The sequence below is a fragment of the Erpetoichthys calabaricus genome, chromosome 1 (assembly GCF_900747795.2).
Source record: "Erpetoichthys calabaricus chromosome 1, fErpCal1.3, whole genome shotgun sequence".
In the NCBI taxonomy this organism is placed as follows: domain Eukaryota; kingdom Metazoa; phylum Chordata; class Cladistia; order Polypteriformes; family Polypteridae; genus Erpetoichthys; species Erpetoichthys calabaricus.
The window spans coordinates 38,308,461-38,319,108 of record NC_041394.2 but is presented as its reverse complement, the minus strand read 5'-3'; the positions used below and the strand labels follow the sequence as shown (position 1 = coordinate 38,319,108).

The following is a 10,648-nucleotide window of genomic DNA, read 5'->3' as shown; positions in this document are numbered from 1 at the left end:
CCTACCTGGTGCTTCCTGTCTCAATCACATTTGACTGCACAATGACAGTGAAACTGACCAATCAGATTGCTCAGAAGGACCGAGCACACAAACAGACATTAGAGTTTTATTATACAGATAGATTATAATAAACAACAACAATCCCTCTCAAGCACATACAAGATGTACAATAAAGAAAATGAAACTTTTAACTTGGCTGAAGATATTAGGGCACTCCCAGTGAGGCATTATGCAGACGTATCACTGTTGGTATAAAGGAGCCCCAGTAACGTTTCGTGACACACTTCTGCTGAATAATCCATTGGATGAAAGTCCTCAGTGTTAGTGTGTCAGAGAGAGGATATGCAGCCTTGTCCATAACGGCCCTCAGTTTTGTTTTCATCCTTTCATCCACTACTACTTCTAGGGGGTCCAGAGTGTACCCTGTAACTAAGCCTGCCTTCTTAATCAGCTTGATATGTAGGTGGGCCTCTCTCGAAGTGACATTATGGGCCCAGCACACCACAGAGTAGAAAATCACACTGGCTACGTAACCTGTAAAGGATGTTACCACCTAATTTAATAGAAAGTTAATCATTTCTCTATTTTAGTACAGTTCATGTTGAATCTTAATCCTCTTGGGATTGCTGGTTTGTTCATTTAAAACAAGGCCACTCTTAATGATAGGAGCAATTGGAGAGAGGAATGCCCCAGAACAAAATGAAAAAATACAAACCGAATAACACAAATGATACCTTGTTCCGTGTGCATCACTGCAGAGAAGTAAAACACATCCATGAATCCACACCCGCATTATTGTGAAAGCCATCCAGCTGTTACCAGGTCCTCTTTGCTTGGACGGGACTTTCTTCACAGCACATCTCCACTGTACCCTGTGCGCAATTTTGAAATATTTCTGTTCTGCCATAAACTGAAATAATCAACTGATTTTTTATTTTTTATTTAAACGCATAATAATCAATTATTGTGGTCCTAACACAGGGTCACAGGGGTCTGCTGGAGCCAATCCCACCCAGCACAGGGCGCAAGGCAGGAACAAATCCCGGGCAGGACGCCAGCCCACCACAGGACACAGACACATACACATACCAAGCACACACCAGATAATTTAGAATCGCCAATGCACCTAACCTGCATGTCTTTGGACTGTGGGAGGAAACTGGAGCACCCGGAGGAAACCCACGCAGACACAGGGAGAACATGGAAACGCCATGCAGGAAGAACCCAGGTCTCCTTACTGCGAGGCAGCAGTGCTACCACTGTGCCACCCAATTATTGTAGGTGGTCATCTAATGGACCTTTTGTTCACACAGTTTTTCAAATCGACTGAAGGTAGATCTTTAAGTGCCAATTGGGATTTCATGCATTTTATATAACATGCAAGACATAACCTGAACAGCCCAGTGTAGGATCACAAGGGGCAGGAGGCTATCCCAGAACCACCAGTCCATCCCATCATAGAGCTCACTTATGAATATACATACACATGTACTCACAAGGAGCCCAGTTTGTAATCATTAATTAAGTTAATCATCACGTCTATGGGGATGTGGGATGAAGAATAATTATACCTGGAAGAAAACCCACAGACACAGGACGAATGTGCAAACTTTATACACAGACAACAGCTGGGTATGGGACTTGAACTGAGGACGTTAGATGTGTAGAGCAGCAGCACTAACCTCCGCAGTACTGAGTTCTGCAGTTTTCATTTTTGTTGAATTTTATTTTTGATTTAGGCTCTTTAAAACTTTGACTTCTTGGCAGTATCCCCAAAGGCTTACTTGCTTTTGAAGGATGCCCTGTTCCTCACCTATTCTCAGTAGGACCAAATTCTCCTTTTTAATGGACTGTAATGTTCTTGCATCTCTACTCCCAATTGATACTTTTAATTAAACCTAACTCAGATTACCTAAGAATGCTCCTTTGCTTTGCTTAGGTCTTTTCTATTAGGGGCTGCACTAATCAGACCCTCTATAATGTTCCCATATTCATATGAAAGTTGTTTTTCAATGGTTTTATTTCAGGCTTTGCTTTGAAATGCCCCCTATCTTTTTAGTGTCATCTTCTTTAAATACTGTATTAGATAACTACAGCATATTTAACGTAGAACCATACGAAACACCTACACTCCACACGGGTGGACTCCACTCCACCGACTTGAGAATCTCTAATGTGTCATAAATACCTGTGTACGCCTAGCTAGACCACAGTTTTGGAGTTTAATTAACCAGTGTAAACCCAGTGCTTTTAAGAAGAGTCCCTTTTAATGTTTATTTTCCAGAGGACTCGGGCACTTTTATATTAATTTTTACTTTGAGTAGAGCTTCACTTCATTTTGTACCAATTCATGGGGGCACTTGATCCTCTTTGAGCATTCTTTGAGAACAATGGGCCTACTTTTGGGACAAAACCAGATGAAGAAAAGAAGTATTAATTTGGGGTTTGGATTCCTATCTACAATACTAATCACAGCGAAAGGGGCATATCCTTAGAAAACTAATCCATTTTTAATTTAGAAGAACCTTCAGAAAAATGGTGCATGTATAATGTAAATTCCCTTTGATATTAGTTTCTTCTACCGATTCAAGCATCCATTTTCCAGTTCAGCAAACGTTTGCAAGTGGGCACAGAAACCAACCCTTAATAATCCATTCTTCTGTTGATCAACTCTTATTTCCATCCTCCCTTCTGTTTTCTGCTGCTTATCCAGGTCACAGTGGCAGCAGTCTAAGCAAAGATGCCCAGATATCCCTTTTCCCTGCCACATCTTCCATTTTCTCTAGAGAGATACAGAAGCATTCACAGGCTAGTTGAAAGATATAATCGCTCCAGCGTGACCTGGGTCTTCCGTGAGGTTGAACATACCCAAAACACCTCATCAGATGCCCAAACCACTTCAAGTGGCTCTACTTTGAGCTTCTTCCAATGTGCTCCTCACCATAACCCTAAGGATGAGCCCAGGCACACAATGAAGGAAACTCATTTGTTCAACATCCACAGTCTTAATGTCAGCACCCACAGCTCATGACCATAAGTGAGGGCAGGAACATAGCTTGACCAGTAAATCACTAGCTTTGCCTTTTAGTTCAGTTCTTTCTTCACCATGACTGACTGGTACAACATCCACATGACTGCTGACGCCACTGTCGATCTGTTTGTTCCTTCTTCCTCATTTGTGAACAACATCCCGAGATACTTAAACTCCTCTGCTTGAGGTAGCACGTCCCCAGACCTCCTCTCAATTAAGTATTTTTGGATCTCACAGTGTGACCGACACAGCAGGAACAGAGTAAATTTTAAAGTCACAGTTGGTTCACTGTGTGCAAAAATTTCAAGACCTACTCTCCACAAAGTAAGGACTACCACAAAGAAAACAAGATCAAGGGATTTTATTTATTTATCAGTACAAAATCCACTCACAAGACAAAAGGTGGAAAAGATAAACTGGATAGATTTTGATACACTAGCACACAACATCAGCATTTTGTGGTAAGTTAGTTCATGGAATGTCTGTTTGCACCTCATTCTCTTGAGGAGGTTTTGTATTTCTGGAGAGGGCAGTAGAATGGCAGCAGTCCTGTTCATTAAGGATGCACTTACTCATCTTAGAATCTGATCATTTTAAGTGAAATTAGTTATATTATCTACATGGAAAAGTAAAAGAGGTACCCAGGGAACATTCAAGGAGGCCTGTCTGGTTGGGTCAATTGCACTGACGTTGACAGGAGTTTCCTGATTTGAAGCAGGGGTCCTCAAGTTTGCTCCTGCATGACCACAGTGGCTGCAGGTTTCAATCCAGTTGCATAAATAGAATTCTCGCTGATAACGTGACTTGTTAGTGGTCTACCATGTCAAGTCACTCATATTTTGATTTTTCCATATACAAGAATATCTTCCACAAGATTTGCAGACTAGAACAGATTATTAATTCTCTTGTCCTTCACTTTTTTCTTCCATTTCTTTCTGAATGTTTTATTAAAAACAGATAATGCAAGGTTAGCACATTCAGGTGTAAATGCGACCAAGGGTTATGGCAAACTGCCCGTTTCTGTGTCATTTGTGTCTCGTTTTAACATGGTGGATGGTGAAGAAAACTTGGAAGCAATAAAAACAAAGAATGCATCTGTTTCAGATTAATCTTAACAAGCGAGCTAATGAAACTTTAACATATTAATGTTGCTGCAGCAGCAATAGCTGGCTTTTAATTATGTACATTATAACTGATTGGGCTGAAAACCGCAACCATTGCAACTCAACATTGAGAAGTCTGATGGAGTGGGCTGAAAAAAAAACATGACAGAGATCTGTCCAGTGTAATCATGTGACCATGGTGCCGTTAACTTTCTTGTACCACAATCAGGAGTTTGCTGCACTTTTACATTACACTTCTGCATATTCAAGGCGATGTTGGTGGCAGTTATCAGTGTCATTGGTGAGGAAATCCTTCTGCTGAGAAGCAATCAGAAGTTTCAAGAAATTCTGTTGAACGTTTCAGACATTCTCCATTAACATTTCAGGTAAAGCCAAGGATGTCACTGGGGTAGATGTTCCAGTTAACCCTTGCAATGATACAGTTATTAGAGCCCAACATGCATGCAGAATGTGGGCAACATTGACTCAAGGTTGAGCCAATCAACTGTAAGAGTTCTGACTATATTCATAACATGACCAGTTTATCCATCCATTTTCCAACCTACGTAACTAGTTCTGGGCCTTCTCTGACAGCACTGGGTGTAAAGAGGAGCTAACCTTGGACATGCGGCTTCCTCCACACTCCTATTCACATGTGCTGCCAGATCAGAACAGCTACGTACCCCAACAACCCCATATTTGGCAACATGGGAGGAAAACCAGAATGGCAGTTAAATATCATGCATAGACTTATGGGGGACCGGTGAGTGGGCTCAAGACAGGAATCTAGGGGAAAGAATCTTTAAGGTAGCAGCATTAACTTCTGCTTCAGCATGCTGCCCACTCTAAGGTGCAGTGACAGTAATTGAAATTAAATTGAAAATGAAATTGCAGCTGCTCTTAAGAGGATTTGAAACACTGTGGCGGCCTCCCTGTGCCCTTTCTTTGACTGTCAGTGCTTACTGGCTGCCGCTTGTACAGAAAACTAATTTTGCCATCTCTTTAAGTTGTGCATAGAAAGCAATTCTAACTGCAGGTAAGCAAACTGAGCACACACACTGATTATATATTACACCAGCCATAACTGCACATCCTGCCTTCCATGATAAGAAGACTGTTATATCGGAGTGCTTATGGCTGTAAGCACATAGAAAGATGAGAAAATGGATGAATAACTTGTACACTTACATGCTTCTCTGTATATGTGTAACTTGTATGCTTCAATGCTTGTTGTATATATACACTGTGTCACAAAAGACATGGGTTGACTGGCACCCCGGCCCGGGTGGATGGTTCCATACTCAGCCAGGAAGCCGTGATAAAGTAAGAATATGGATGGGTGGGCATCCTGATTGGGTTGTTTAGTGGTGCCTTTCCCCGTTGGGAGGCCATTATGAGGGCCAGACAGAGAGCGACTGCCTCCCAGGGCTTTGTGTTCCCCAAGTACACTGGGTGGTGGCAATCCTTTTGGTATTGCTCCTGTTTGGACACCCACAGGGCTACCTGGGAGTTGTAGTTTTACTGGGCAGTACCTGGCAAGGTTCTCAGGTGCTGCTAGGGGGCGCTGCAGGAGTACAGTGAGGTTCCAACAAACCCAGAAGTGCTTCCAGGTGGCAATCCTGTTGCACCAGAAGGACTCCAGGGTTCAGGTTGAAAAGCAGCTGCTCTGCCTTATCAGGCAGTCAGAGTCGGGAGCAGGTGGACAAAGCTGGCTCAGAGGAGACTGGAGGTGGAAAAAGGAAAGAAAGGGAAGTGTGACTGATTTACCTGGTGATAAAAAAGGTACAAAGTTTAAATAATAAAAAAAATATTTTCTTGAATCTGTGACTGTGTGGTATGATTGTGTCTGGCGTGCAGGTGCAGCTCCTACAGGTCACAACTGGTAAGCTTATGTAACAGCTTATTGAATTAAATAACATTTAAGCAAAATACTCGCTTACACACAATATTTTAAATAAAAAACATTCTGAATTCATTGGGATTTAGTTTCCCCATACTTTTTCATTTGGTTTTTGCTTTCAAAGTTGCAATAGACCTAGTAACATTATGCTTGGCCGTATGAAAAAACTGACAAATACCAAAAATATCTAAAGTTTGTCAAGAGATGGAGATGGAGGAAATGTTACAGTTCAGCTTGCAAGCACATGTAATAAAAAAAAATAATAATTCACTATTATGGTTATAAACACACATTTGCATCGGACTTAAAAATCGATGTGCAGGTTGTTCAAATTGGAGTTTCTGTTGTGTGTTTATTGCCATTTGCATCTTCATTTTACGCATCTCCACAGGGTGCGCAGCTTTATATTATACACCGCTTAGGAATATACGCTTAAAATTTAAATTTGTGAAATCTGAATTGTTATCTATGTGCATACATTAGGATAAATAAAGGATAAAATAATAGCCGACTATTGTGGACTGTTTGTCTAGCACCTAAATCTAAGTGTTGAAGCTTCATCTATTTAATAATAATATCACCAGAGTTTAAAAACAGTAAAGAACAGCAACATCTGCAGAAAGATGTGCTATAGAAACAATCTTGTCATATAAATTGGAGCCAGAACTGAACCTTGTGACAAACCTTTAGTAACTGGCAAGTTTAGGTGGAATGAGCATCACTAATTTTCCCTAAAAGTGCAAGATCATACAATACAATACACCAGTATATATTAATGCATTTAATAAGTAAACACATGGCAGTAAATTCATGACACTTCATTTCAATAATGGCAGTTAATGAAGCCTTTCTTATTGTGTGAAAAAGTGGGAATGGGCGCTGGAAACAACGGGATGCTGAGATGAAAGGAAGTGCTTTGGTGTTTTGTTATTATGTAAGAATGGTAATAGATGGTGATTCCTTGTAAAGGATTTCTTTTTGTAAATAAACAAAAAAGTCTGAATTAGTGTAAGCCACCGTAATTCGGTGTTCATAAGAAACAAAATTTTTAGGATAATGATTCAGTTCATGAATCAAATGAATAAGATCCGTCCAACTGAGTCTCAGGTAATAATTCAGAAGGTAGATGTACATAATAAGAATAGTTGTCATATATTTCAAATATTAAAATGTGTGCTTTACTTAAAATGCTTTAAGTGTAAATATTTCCAGTCACAATAAAAATGTGTTATTTTTCACCCTCTGATAAAGGTCCATAGAGAGCTAGATCCCTAGTAATGGATCAAAAAGTAACATCATATTTGCTATCACACTGACCTTGAAGTAGTCTTCTTATATAATACACTACCGTGACTGTCCATTTGTCTGTCCAGGATTTTAAATCACCTGTAGCTCGTAAACCATTTGACCTGAAATTTGGTACACATATACTATGTGACGTCTACTATCAGCTTTTGGGGTGATGATTGACCCCCAATGTCAAAGATCAACCCAGGAAGGTCAATGTCAAAAATTAAATAACCTGTAGCCTGAAATTTGGAACACATACACTATGCTGAAACGCTGCACTACAGCTTTATATTAAAAGCGAAGAGTATTGGAATTATTACTCCTTTTATTATATTTTATTGTAGAATCAACTCTTGGCAGCAGGGTGGCTGTGTAGCGGATGCGTACGGGGTCAGAGTATGGTCAAGTCAAAAGTGTATTCACTGCATGTTATCGTGAAGTATGCTGTTACTGGTCTAAAATAATCCCCCACATGTTTATGTTTGAAAGTTGTCATTTTTAACCTTCTGGGAGTGTCTCTTAGGGCTGCCGGTAAAAATAAATATCTAAAATATTATCATTTTTGTGAGCAGCAGCCTCAAAATAGCATTAAACGACACTCAGAATGCCTGTATTACTGATTCCCCATTATTTGGAAGTTTTGTGAAAAGGAGTAATTTTGACACCTCATATTCATTTAGTTGTGGCCTGCGCAACTTCACATCCTTCTGATTATTTTTGCAGAACACACCTATTGGTTTACTCTCTGTTGTATGGGTGTAATGTCCTACACAAAATATGGTCTGAAATGGCCTAAAAATACGTTTTTGTTCAGTTCCACAGGGCCAAAAATAGGAGGAACCGCAAAAAACTCAATGTTTTGCTTAACTAGACATCAAGACGAGTCGAACGGTAGATCATACATGGGGCGTGTCAGGAAGAATTGGCCATAAAAAAAAAACTCACTTTAAAAGTGTTCAGAAGTAAATCCGTGTTATGAACACAAAGAAGAACATAATGAGTCTCACTGGTGGTTGAAGGCTGAAGTGGACTGCATTTTAAGTGCAAGAGGAGGAAGAATGAAGAACAGACATCCCCTTCTGAAAACAACTTGTTGCGTAGATTAGTCAGTACCTAAATGGAGCATCAAAGACAGTGAGGTGTCAGCCCTGCTAGCCATGACATTTGTCTTTGTTAACTTCGTCTATATTACAATACATCATTGGACAATCCCATTCACATCTTTGTTTTTTTAATCAGTAACATAATGATAGAACGGGGCAGAATGCATGATATCTGCATTTGTTTATTTCATTTTCAATTATTAAATTGTTTTCCTTAATTCAGTATTCACATAGAAAGTGACATGATTACCAATACATAAAGAAGGCAATTATAATATTTATATACTTGAACTCACACACAGTCATGTGAAAAGTACACTCCATGAAATGTGTTTTTCTTTTTCAGCCTAATGGACACATCAAGATTTGATCTTCATTTAAAATACTACCTATATTGATAAAGGTGGTATAAAATAACAAACATCATGCCACTGTAGCCCATTGTGTAATTTAAATAAACATAAATGCACATTTTGCAAGTGAAAAAAATAAGTCCACTCCTACATTTATCACTATCTCTAATTCCCCAAAATTAGTCCAAGATGAGCTGCCAATGATTCAAAGATCATTACAGAGGATTTTGTCTGATCCTGTCTTCTTATTTAAACCGCAGATATTTCGTTTGGCTTGCTCTTTTCTGTTATTGCCATGCTGAGATCAAAAGAACCCTCTGAGGCCCTCAAAAAAAAAGGTGACAGATGCTCTCGAGTCCAGAAAGAGATTTTAAAAAGATCTCCAAACAACTGGAAATCAACCAGTCCACTGTCCAAAAGATTATCTACAAGTTTTTAGACAACTGCCATTTTGTCCAGGCCAGGCTGCCACAGCAGGTTCATTCTGAGAGCAGAACACAAGATGCTGAACGAAGTCTCTAGGAATCCCAGAATTTCATCACAGGACCTACAGGTAGCTCTTGCCACTGGTGATGTCAGGGTGCCCGAGTCTGTCATTAGAAAGAGGCTGCACAAATGAGAGCTACAGGGGAGGTATGCTAAGAGGAAAACTTGGCTACCCAGAAAGAACACCAGGAGAAGGCTACAGTTTGCCCATTGTCACACTTGTGCGTATGGGAGGCAGTCAATAGACTTGACTAAACGTGGCATGCTGAATCAGGGGATGACAGAGTGCACTAACACCTTTTCTCCTTTCTCTGCAGATCCTCAGAACAGAAGCCTGCCTAATCCTCCACTTCCAGTTGCAGCTCCCACCCTACTCCTGGCCTCACTTCGTCCTACAGCCCCTTGAACACCCCCCTATTCCTCCTTGCCGGCTATAAAGCCAGCCACTTTCCTTTGTTTATTAACCATATCTTGGACTCAGTCCTAAGTGACTACTTAGTTGGTATATAATTAGTGATTTTATTTTGCAGATTGTTGTGAATATACATGGTGGAGCCCCAAACCTTTTTTGTCTGTTTTGCTGTTTTCTCTCACCATGAACATCTAGTTAAAGATCAGAACGTCTAGAGTAATGTGCTCTGAACAAAACAAGGCAAAGATACAGGAATGTGGCCAAAGCCATTTGACCACAAAAACCTCATACCAACTGTACATCATGGTGGACCTGGGCTACCCACCATCACAGAATCACCTATGAAGTCTTCATTGTACCAGAGCGTGCTTTAGGATACTGCAAGTCCATCTGTCAGAAGATGGTAAAAAAAAAAAATGGGAATGACCCTAAACAGACCAATAAACCGATAACAGAAGAGCTGAAAAGAAAGAAATGGTGGGTCCTGAAATGGCCAAGTCAAACATCAGAAAGAGTCCCATTGAGAGCTGGAGGGTAAGGACATTATGAAATGGGCTCTGAACGCAAGACACCCCTCAACATCACACAGCTAAAAGAAATCTGCACGGATTAGTAGGGAAAACACTTCTCCCAGTTCATATCACAGACATGTAGACAGATGCAGGAAATGCCTACTTCAAGGGGCAAATGCCAGCTCTTACAGCCAAATCCCGAACTTAAATTAATAAATACATGAATTCTATTGCTATGACAGCCTTTCTACCAATTACATCACTTTTATCTAAAGATAAGGTTCAAATGAAGATCAAATTTTGATATGTCCACCTACATAGCATTTCATAGGGTGTACTCCCTTTCTCACACGACTGTAAATAAGTCAGTTTCTGTCTGTCTGGTAGTCACATTCTGTTGGGTGTTATTAAATAATAACATTACTGATGTGCCAGCTACTGAAACGTATTGTCAAGCA

General features: G+C 40.1%; 1 protein-coding gene across 1 annotated transcript in view; it reads right to left on the bottom strand.

The window, feature by feature from the left end:
• Nucleotides 1-3,377: 3,377 nt before the first annotated feature.
• The window catches only part of LOC114648835 (hornerin-like), a 44,105-nt gene continuing 36,834 nt past the window's right edge, over nucleotides 3,378-10,648 (bottom strand). The window contains exon 2 of the mRNA XM_028798110.2: nucleotides 3,378-10,648. This exon is cut by the window's right edge and continues 2,204 nt beyond it. The gene's annotated coding sequence lies outside the window, so the exon portion shown is untranslated.